This window comes from Castor canadensis, chromosome 16 (assembly GCF_047511655.1).
Source record: "Castor canadensis chromosome 16, mCasCan1.hap1v2, whole genome shotgun sequence".
In the NCBI taxonomy this organism is placed as follows: domain Eukaryota; kingdom Metazoa; phylum Chordata; class Mammalia; order Rodentia; family Castoridae; genus Castor; species Castor canadensis.
Genome location: NC_133401.1, coordinates 26138919 through 26150544, shown reverse-complemented (window position 1 = coordinate 26150544; position 11626 = coordinate 26138919). Strand labels below are relative to the sequence as shown.

Genomic DNA, 11626 nt, shown 5'->3' with positions numbered 1-11626 from the left:
AAGACTTAAACCTACTGAAATTGTTCTAAGTAGGGGAAAGATGGAGAAAGATTGAGGGGATGAATCTAATTAGGATGCAGGTATGCAATTATATAAATTTCACAATGAATATGCTTATAATCTAAAAAGACATTACATGTTTCCAACATACAATGGCACAAGGTAAACAGTTCTAAACCTAAAAGGACGAGTGCAAAAATAGCATGGAAGGATCAGACCTAAGCAAGACTGAAACCCAGCAGGGTAAACACTAGACACTGTCAGCTATATCCTGATAATCTGAGGCACACAGAGGCATAATGTGAGCTGCAAAGGGCTTCAGCAGCTCTGCCCCATGGCCTTGCTGTTTGCAGCCCACACAGCCTATCTCTTGTGCTGGTTTTGCTCACCACCTGCAGCTTCCCTTGCACTTTTCACATTCCTGGCACCTCTTTTACTGAAGTCTCCACTGCAGCTCCAGCTTCACCAACACATTTTCATGCATTGCCCTCTCAGGAGCTCCTCACAGGGACTATAATCCTGCCACACTCTGAGCTCCTAGGCCTTCCTTTGTAATCTGAGTGGAAGCCTCCAGACCCCTCAACTCTTGCATTTTGATGTCTACAAACCCAGAAACACATGGATGATGCCAAGCTTGTCCAATGTCTCAAGTGGTAGCTGGGCCACTTTTGACTTTGGCTTCAACAGCCCCTGGATATCTAAATGGCTGAGAAGGGGAAGCAAATCCTGGGGAAACATTTCCTAGGCAGGCTGGTGGTGTTAACAGGGCACCCATAGCTCTCTTCTCAAACCCAAGTCTTTCAAGCAAGTTTTTACTGCTACATCCTTTGAGCCTGTACTTTGGTGAGGTCTTTCTGACTCCTGAGATGTCCTCAAGGGATCTTTCCTGAAGTCCCAATGCAAATTACTAGGCTTCATTTTTTAAATGATTCTGTTTTTTAACCACTATTTTCTTTTCTTTCTCTTTTTTCCCCAGTATTGGGCATTGGACAGGGCATTATGTCCATTCACCCACACTGCCAGCACTTTTGCTTTCTTATTTGTTTTTCAGATAGGTTCTCCTGTTAACTGTGCATGGTCTGCCCTTGAAGCACAATCCTCCTGTCTCCTGAGTTGCTGGGATTACAGGAGCAAAACACCAACACTGGCATTTTCGTATTAGTACAAAATAGTGGGTTTCATTGTCATGTTTCAGTATATGTACACAATGAACTCTGGATATACTGACCCCACCACCCTCACGTGTTCCCCATCTCCTACTGGCCCCCTAGACCCAAATCACTCATGGTTTTTGCTTCTTTCTTTTTATATATATCTTCCATATATGAGAAAAAACATGCAACAATTCACTTCCTGAGTCTGTGATACCTTTTCTCCATTTTTACTAGCATTATTAATTGAACAAAGGGGCTTCATTCTGATACTTCCACGTGTGCATATAACGTGCTTTGATTTTCATTCACCTCTCTGTTACTCTTTCTTATCCTTCCTCCTCTTGCCCTTTTAAAAATACTTTAGTGGGTCTCTCTATTCTTTGTTCATACATCCACATAGAAGGAAGGTCTTCAATCACATTTACCTTCCTATCATCCTTCCTCTGGGTTCCCATTCCCACTGGTTCATTCCCACCAAACAGTCCCCTTTTATATTCATGTCATTTCTTAAGGTCTGCATTCTGTATAAGAAAGAAATGCAGTATTTGGCTTTCTGAGTCTGGTTTATTTCACTTAACATAACGATCTACAATTCCATACATTTTCCTGCAAATGACATAATTTCATGTCATAATACTCCACACTGTCCATTCATCAATTGGTAGGTGCCTATGCTGATTCCATAGCTCAGTTATCATGAAGGGTGATGTTATAGACATGGGTTAGCAGGTAACTATTTTATGTTGACTTTTATTCCTTCATATATATAAGCAAGAATGGTGCAGAAGGATCATATGATACTTCTAATTTTCATTTTTCGAGGAACTCTATCCTGATTTCAATAGTTGCTGTTGTAATTTACAATCCCAGTAACAGTGAATGAGTTCCTTTTTCCCTCACATCCTCACCAACATGCACTGTTTGTTTTCTTGATGAAAACCCCACACTAGCTGGGTAGCAGTGGCTCACATCTGTAATCCTAGCTACTCAGGAGGCAGAGATCAGGAGGATCAAATTTCAAAGCCAGCATGGGCAAGTAGTACCCAAGGCCCTATCTTAAAAAACCCATCACAAAAAGTGCTGGTGGAGTGCCTTAAGGTGTAGTCCTGAAGAACACATCCCATCATCACACACAAAAAAAGAAATGTTCTTGAAGTCTGTAGGTCGTCTCTTCATTCTGTCAATTTTTTCTTTCTTGTGTAGAAGTTTTAAATTTGATGAAATCCCATTTATCAATTCATGCTGTTATATCATAAACAGTTGGATTCCATTCAAAAAATTGTTGACTGTACCTGTATCTTCTAGTGTCTTCCTAGTTTTTCTGTAGTGCTTTTAACATTGTGGCTATTAGAAGGAAAGTTCCTCAACATTATAAAAGCTATATACGACAAACCTACAGCCAGCATTATACTTAATGGAGAAAAATTAAAACCATTCCCTCTAAAATCAGGAACCAGACAAGGATGCCCACTATCTCCACTCCTATTCAACATAGTACTGGAATTCCTAGCCAGAGCAATTAGGCAAGAAGAAGGAATAAAAGGAATACAAATAGGTAAAGAAACTGTCAAAATATCCCTATTTGCAGACGACATGATCCTATACCTTAAAGACGCAAAAAACTCTACTCAGAAGCTTCTAGACATCATCAATAGCTATAGCAAGGTAGCAGGATATAAAATCAACATAGAAAAATCATTAGCATTTCTATACACTAACAATGAGCAAACAGGAAAAGAATGTATGAAAACAATTCCATTTACAATAGCCTCAAAAAAAATCAAATACCTAGGTGTAAACCTAACAAAAGCTGTGAAAGACCTCTACAAGGAAAACTATACACTTCTGAAGAAAGAGATTGAGGAAGACTATAGAAAGTGGAGAGATCTCCCATGCTCATGGATTGGTAGAATCAACATAGTAAAAATGTCGATACTCCCAAAAGTAATCTACATGTTTAATGCAATTCCCATCAAAATTCCAATGACATTCATTAAAGAGATTGAAAAATCTACTGTTAAATTTATATGGACACACAAGAGGCCACGAATAGCCAAGGCAATACTCAGTCAAAACAACAATGCAGGAGGTATCACAATACCTGACTTCAAACTATATTACAAAGCAATAACAATAAAAACAGCATGGTACTGGCACAAAAACAGACATGAAGACCAGTGGAACAGAATAGAGGATCCAGATATGAAGCCACACAACTATAAGCAACTTATCTTTGACAAAGGAGCTAAAAATATACGATGGAGAAATAGCAGCCTCTTCAACAAAAACTGCTGGGAAAACTGGTTAGCAGTTTGCAAAAAACTGAAACTAGATCCATGTATATCACCCTTTATCAAGATTAACTCAAAATGGATCAAGGATCTTAATATCAGACCCCAAACTCTTAAGTTGATACAAGAAAGAGTAGGAAATACTCTGGAGTTAGTAGGTATATGTAAGAACTTTCTCAATGAAACCCCAGCAGCACAGCAACTAAGAGATAGCATAGATAAATGGGACCTCATAAAACTAAAAAGCTTCTGTTCATCAAAAGAAATGGTCTCTAAACTGAAGAGAACACTCACAGAGTGGGAGAAAATATTTGCCAATTATACATCAGACAAAGGACTGATAACCAGAATATATAGGGAACTTAAAAAACTAAATTATCCCAAAACTAATGAACCAATAAAGAAATGGGCATGTGAACTAAACAGAACATTCTCAAAAGAAGAAATTCAAGTGGCCAGAAAACACATGAAAAAATGCTCACCATCTCTAGCAATAAAGAAAATGCAAATTAAAACCACACTAAGATTCCACCTCACCCCTGTTAGAATAGCCATCATCAGCAACACCACCAACAACAGGTGTTGGCGAGGATGCGGGGAAAAAGGAACCCTCTTACACTGTTGGTGGGAATGTAGACTAGTACAACCACTCTGGAAGATAATTTGGAGGCTACTTAAAAAGCTGGACATCGATCTACCATTTGATCCAGCAATACCACTCTTGGGGATATACCCAAAAGACTGTTACTCCAGTGGCACCTGCACATCCATGTTTATTGCGGCACTATTCACAATAGCCAAGTTATGGAAACAGCCAAGATGCCCCACCACTGACGAATGGATTAAGAAAATGTGGTATCTATACACAATGGAATTTTATGCAGCCATGAAGAAGAACAAAATGTTATCATTCGCTGGTAAATGGATGGAATTGGAGAACATCATTCTGAGTGAGGTTAGCCTGGCTCAAAAGACCAAAAATCATATGTTCTCCCTCATATGTGGACATTAGATCAAGGACAAACACAACAAGGGGATTGGACTATGAGCACATGATAAAAGTGAGAGCACACAAGGGAGGGGTGAGGATAGGTAAGACACCTAAAAAACTAGCTAGCATTTGTTGCCCTTAATGCAGAGAAACTAAAGCAGATACCTTAAAGCAACTGAGGCCAATAGGAAAAAGGGACCAGGAACTAGAGAAAAGGTTAGATCAAAAAGAATTAACCTAGAAGGTAACACCCACGCATAGGAAATCAATGTGAGTCAATGCCCTGTATAGCTATCCTTATCTCAACCAGCAAAACCCCTTGTTCCTTCCTATTATTGCTTATACTCTCTCTACAACAAAATTAGAGATAAGGGCAAAATAGTTTCTGCTGGGTATTGAGGGGGGGGAGCAGGAGGGGGCGGAGTGGGTGGTAAGGGAGGGGGTGGGGGCATGGGGGAGAAATGAACCAAGCCTTGTATGCACATATGAATAATAAAAGAAAAAAGAAAAAAAAAAAAGATTGTGGCTATTACAGTGGATCATTGATTCACTTTGAATTGATTGTTCTACAGGGTGAGAGATAGGGACCTACGTTTAGTCTTCTGCATGAGGAGATCCAGTTTTCCCTACACCAGTATGGAAGAGTCTGTCTTTTCACCAGTGTATGTTTTTCCCTTTGTCAAATATCAGATGGCTATAGCTGTGTGGTTTATTTCTGCATCTTCTGATCTATTCCTGTGTGCAGTGTTAATGTGGTAACATCATCCAGAAAAGAATTAAAAAAGAAACTGGGGAGGTGAGCAGCACTACAAACCCAATGCACCTAACAGACAAATGAGAACACCCAGACAACCATGCCAGAGCCATGTCCCCTAACGCACACCAGAACATTCTCCAGGACAGAGCACAGGTGTCAGAAGGCAAGTCTGAGTGAATTTAAGAAGACTGAAATCACAACAAGTGTCTTTTTGGACACAAAGGGAGGCAGAAAACCTCACAAATGCATGGAAATTAAAGAATACATTCTTGAACAACAATAGGGTCAAAGAAATCAAAAGGGAAATTGGAAACTATTGTAATCCAAAGAAATTGAGAACAGCATACATAGAAACTCATGGGATAAGGTGGGGTTGCAGCTAGTTGGCAGAGCACATGCTTAACATGCTACATACAGGGTTGAGGGTCCAATTCCCATCACGAAAAGCAAATTAAAGTAAAATAAAACCTTACTGAGTGATATAAAAGAAGTCCCAAGAAGGAAGTTTATAGTATTAATGCCTATAATATGTAAAAGTGAGAAATTCTCAAATTAACAACCCAGCTTCACAATTCTGCACCTGATCTTCCACAGAGCACTCCTAGCAGGGCTGATACAGGAATCTGACCTCACCAGAGGGATTGTTCACCTGTCCTGTGGCATCCACTCTTCTCAACTTAGCACTTTCTCAGTGTTGTACCAGGCAGGGATGGGTCCAATGTAACACTTACACTCACATGTGAAATAGATGCCATTGGTGACAGCACTGGAGTGAGTCTGATTTATACACCCAAGGAGGCAGCTCTGTGCTGCAAATGGGTCCTGAGCACTGAGCAGAGAGTGCCCAGTACCATCTGCAAGCACAATGGAAGGGATACTCCGATGTCAACCCTCACCTGGAACCCTGACCCCACCTCCACATCGAGGAGGAAACCTGCCCTTAGCGATCCCAGCACAATCTCAGAATTCAGTGTCAGCTCTGACCTCTGTCTTTGATGTGGCTTCTTCTCCATTTGGGGAACTATTGTTTCACATTTTCTGCTCAAGACTGTGATGATCTGCAGATTTCAGACATACTACATTGACCATTTCTAATGCTCAGAGCAGATAGCGACTGTTAGTGGGCACCTACATAATACAACAGCAGGAACCTCTCATGTCCAAAACCCATGTTCCACCTGGTCTGGAGGTTAATGATGACTGAGCCTCTCCATGTCCCCAACACCACTGGCCCCATGACCACTCTGAAAAATGAAGTGCAGTCTTCAAAAGAGGAAACTGAGGCTCAGAGATGGGATGTCCATACTCAGGATGGCTCAGCCAGTGTGAGGTGAGCATGCAGAAATACAAATCAGCCACCACACAACCAGGAGAATTCAGCCCTGAGAAACAAGGCACTGTGGAATTGAGAACACCTAAGAATCTCTTCTGGGTATTTGGGGGTAGGGAAATCTTTTGCTAAGAAAAAAGAAAGTCCATGGAAAAGATGGTTTAGCAAAGGAAACCCATGACAAGCACCCAGAGAAGAGCCATGTTTCCTTCCACATTTCCCTGCATTTGCTTTGTGCTCATCCCCATGATGAAGCTCCATGTGAGTTGCACATTCAGGTCTTCTCTGTGTCTCTTCTGCTCTGCTTCTTCCCTGTAGCAGAGACCTAAAAATTCCCAGCAACATCCATAGGGCTGGGGAGGTGACTGGTCTTGGTAAGAACCCCACAATACAGTGCAGGAAGATAAGATGAAAGAGTGAAGGTGACTTCATGGAAGGTTTGATTGGTAAGGACCAGAACTCAGTCACTCTCATCTGGAAGAAGCCATCTCAGAAGGAACCAGGTGTGTTTGCTGCTGCATCCTAGCCCTCATTGAGATAAGGACAGATCAGGTGGGCTGGATGGGAGTCGAAGAGACCCTGTTAAAATTGGAAGTGTCTGCAAAGAGCCTAGTGCCAGCCCTGGTCCCAACTGTAGTGCCCTAAGAACCAGGTTCTTGAGAAGGGAAGTTCCTGATCCTGTGGCATGGCTGATGTGACAATGCTGTGACAGGCAGAATTCAGATTCCAAGGCCACAACCTGTATGTCTGTCTGTCCTGCAGGGCAATGTGGCTTCATACATCTGCACCGCTACAGCCATGGGTGGAGACAGCATGACCCTCACCCTCACAGCCTTGTTCTGCCTTGTTGAGACATGAGGGAGAAGGGGCACCCTAGTCTGGGAGGTACCCTAGTCAGTGGCTCGAGAGGATCCAGGGAGGAGAGGACCTGCTCAGGCTTCAGGGGCAAACCTCTCTCAGAGAACTCTCTTCCAGGGCTGAGTGTGAAACCAAAGACCCAAGTGCAGGCAGGTAAGTGTGTCCTCAGCTGTCCTTCATCACTAGGGACAAGGGTAGTAGAATGGAGAAGAGCATGTGTGGCTGATGCTGGGAGTATTTGGAAGGTCCTGGAGATCAAAGCTAGGATAAGAGAGGGTGATGTCTTGAGATCCAACCTCTGATTTCCTTGCAAGGACCCTCCCCAAAACCAGGCTTTGGGCTGAGCCAGGCTCTGTGATCTCCTGGGAAATGCTTGTGACCGTATGGTGTGAGGGGACCCTGGAGGCTCAAGAGTACAACCTGGATAAAGAGAGAAGCTGAGCATCCTGGGACAGATGGACGGCACTGTGGCCTGGGAACAAGGCCAAGTTCTCCATCCCATCCATGTCAGAGAACTATGCAGGGCGATATCACTGTAAATACCATAGCTCTGTAGGCTGGTCAGAGTGGAGTGACCCCCTGGAGCTAGTGATGACAGGTGAAAGGACTCTCAGGAATCTCAGCTCCAAGCTCTGCCTTCAGGAATGGGGTCTGTTTTCAAGGGTATCACCTCACCCTGCCCAGCCATGGGGACAATGTGGGAGTTGTGAGTCCATTAAACACAAAGCCTCTTTCTCTCCTAGGATTCCATTATACCTATCCCAGTCTCTCAGCTCTGCTCAGCCCTGTGGTGACCTCAGGAGGGACTGTGACTCTCCAGTGTGTCTCATGGCAGGAATTTGTCAGGTTCATTCTGACTAAAGAAGGAGAACACCAGCTCTCCGAGACTCAGAACTTACAGAATCTCCCCAGTGGGCAGTCCCAGGCCCTGTTCCTTGTAGGCCCAGTGAATCCAAGCCAGAGGTGGGCATTCAGATGCTATGGTTGTCACAGGAACAACCCCTATTTGTGCTCATACCCCAGTAACCACCTGGAGCTCCAGGTCTCAGGTAAGGAAGCCCCAGCCTTTCCCTTGAATGACCTGGGACTTGACCCAGGTCCCAAGGGAATCCACTTGATGTGTGGTAGGGTGAGGAGAGCCAGGGCTCTGATCCCATTGACAGAATGTGGGAGAGAGGGGACCAGTGATATAGAAACTCAGGGAACAGTGGAAGTGAGAAATAGAGGTCCAGAAGAGAGATAGCTCTTCATGTGGGTTCTCTGTCCTGCAATTCAGGGATCCACTTAAATAATGTCTGTAACTACATCATTCCCTGTGCCAGGTTTATGACAGACATTCCTCCTTCTCACCTGCTCCCTTACAGGGACCCTCCCCAAACCCATCCTCTCAGCAGAGCCAGGCTCCATGATCACTCAAAGAAGGTCTGTGACCATTTTGTGTGAGGGGACCCTGGAGGCCAAGGAGTACCATCTATATAAAGAGCAAAGCTCAGAGCCCTGGAAAAGACAGACCTCAATGGAGCCTAGGAACAAGACCAAGTTCTCCATCCAATCCATGTTACAGTATGATGCAGGGCGATATTACTGTTATTATCAAACCCAAGCTGGATGGTCAGAGCAGAGTGATGCCCTAGAGCTGGTAGTAACAGGTGAGAGGATGCTCAGGGGTCACAGCCCCTGGTTCTGCCCTCAAGAAAGGGGTCTGCTTTCAAGGGTGTTCCCTCTCACAGCCCAGCCCTGGGTAAAATGTCGGAGGTGTCAGCCCATTTAACACACTGCCTCCTTCTCTCCTAGTAGTCTACAGCAAACCCAGCCTCTCAGCCCTGCCCAGCCCTGTGGTGACCACAGGAGGGAATGTGACCCTCCAGTGTGCCTCACAGCAGGGATATAACAGGTTCATTTTGACCAAGGAAAAAGAGCACAAGCTCTCCTGGAACCTGAACTCACAGCAACACTGCAATGGGCAGTTACAGGGCCTGTTCCCTATGGGGCCTGTGACCCCCAGCCATAGCAGGTACAGATGCTATGGTTATTACTGCAGGAATCCACAGGTGTGGTCAAGACATAGTGACCCCCTACAACTACAGATCTCAGGTAATGAGCCAATCTTTTTGGGGCCCCAAACACATTGCCATGAGCCCTACTTACAAGGAGCACCATGTAATAGGGGGCTGAGAGGAGCTTGGGAACCCTGAGTCAGAAATCCAGAGAGTGAGAGACAGTGAGACCTGGAAGGCAGGACAGGAGAAGACAGGTGTTTGGCATTAACCATCCCCTCAACCCAAGCTCCTCTTCCCTTCAGGGCTGTCCCGGAAACCATCCCTCTTGACCCAGCAGGGCCATGTCCTGGACCCTGGAGTTACCCTGACCCTCCAGTGTCATTCTGACCTCGACTATGACAGATTTGCTCTGTCCAAGGAGGGGGGACATGACTTCCCTCAGCATCATGGCCAGTAGTCCCAGGCTGGACTCTCTCAGTCTGACTTTCTCCTGGGCCCTGTGAACAGCTCACATGGGGGCCAGTACAGATGCTATGGTGCACACAACCTCTCCTCTGAGTGGTCGGCTCCCAGTGACCCCCTGGACCCCTGGACATCACAGGGGAGGACCCAACAGAATCAATCAGAGATCAGACTCTGCCTAAGCTCTCCTGGGGGAGCCCCAAGAGATTTCCAGGATGAAGGGTGGGCTTTAGGGAAGGACAGAGGCAGAGAGATGGGAAAGGGATTGGGAGAGGTAGAATCAGAGAAAACTGAGACAGACAGAGAGACCATGTTCTCAGGACAGTCCCTTGAGAGCTCTCAGTTCAAGACAAAGTGGGGCAGCCCCTCATCCTTCTTCTCTGTAGGACAGCTACCTTACAGACCCTTCCTCTCTGTGCTGCCAGGTCCCACAGTATCCTCAGGAGAAAATGTGATCCTGTTGTGTCACTCATGGTGCCCAATGGACACTTTCCTTCTGTCCAAGGATGGGGCAGCCAATCCCCCGCTGCGTCTCAGATCAAAGTCCCGAGCTCAGCAGCACCAGGCAGAATTCTCCATGACTGCTGTGACCTCAGCCATCGGGGGAACCTTCAGGTGCTATGGGTCTCAAAACTCATCCCCCTACCTATTGTCAGAGCCCAGTGACCCTCTGGAGCTTATGGTTTCTGGTGAGTGGCCCCAGCTCCATCCTGTCTGAGCCAAAAGGGTCACTGTAGTCTGTGCCTCTAGGAAGTTCTGGTCTGGGATAGCAATGTGGCAACCTAGGGAGGACCAGCTAGAGCGTGTTTCATTCCTCAGAGAGGTGGAGGATAGCAGGGGTCTCCCAGGCATGTGCACCCCCATCCCTTCACTGGAATTGAGAAGATGTCAGGTTGGCAAGGGGAGGGCTTTGGTGAGGTAACAGGGCAGATGGAGAAGAGTGAGCAGAGACAGGGTCCCCAGGGGCAGTCCTAGACCCTCCCCATACTCTTTTCCTCATTCACAGGACCCTTTGGTGGCCTCAGCACTGCACATCAGGGTTGCATGAGTGTTTGGTCAAGGCACAGGGAAATATTGGTGCCCAACCTGGGAGAGGAATAGACAGGCTGAGGTGGACAGCAAGGACACCCGGCCCCTCACCTCCTATTCACCCCACAGACCCTGAGCCTGTGGGTGGCCCTTCACCCCCATGGAGTCAGAACCCCAAAGATGTAAGTGGGGTCTCTAGAAAGTGGGTGTCAGGGATCAGGGGTTGAGCTCTGGGGTTTGTGCAACTTCCTCTGGAGATACTGACTTGCAAAAGCCTCTCCCCTACCTGGGGAATATAAAGTATAAAGGATATGCTTGACTCAGTCCTCCAAGTGTTTTTCACTGCTGACCTTTGCTGTGACCTTCTAAGAGAGGAGACCTCCTGGGGGAGCCTCCAAGACTGATTCTGCAATGGGCATGTCCATTCTGCCATGGTGTTCGCGAAATCGTTCAGGACAGACACAGTGACAGTGACACTGTACAGGGCAGGATAGGGGGCTGTGGTGACATTGTGCACAGAGGGCACAAAGCTGTGACAGGAGCATTCAGGCTCTTTCCCTCCAGCTCAGGGGTCTCAGCTCTAGTGGAGACATTGAAGCTGGAAGTCAGACTCCCCAGGTCGAATCCCAGCTCTGCTGCTTCTTTCTGGGTGACATGGGACCAGTGATTTGCCTCACTGAGCCTCAGTTTCCTCTTCTGTTAGGCAATGTGAGGGAGGCAATGCCATTTTGCAGGAGTGTGAGTGTCAGAAGTG

General features: G+C 45.8%; 1 pseudogene; it reads left to right on the top strand.

The window, feature by feature from the left end:
* The first annotated feature begins 7324 nt into the window (after nucleotides 1-7324).
* Nucleotides 7325-10694, top strand: LOC109675639 (leukocyte immunoglobulin-like receptor subfamily A member 6; annotated as a pseudogene).
* Nucleotides 10695-11626: the final 932 nt, after the last annotated feature.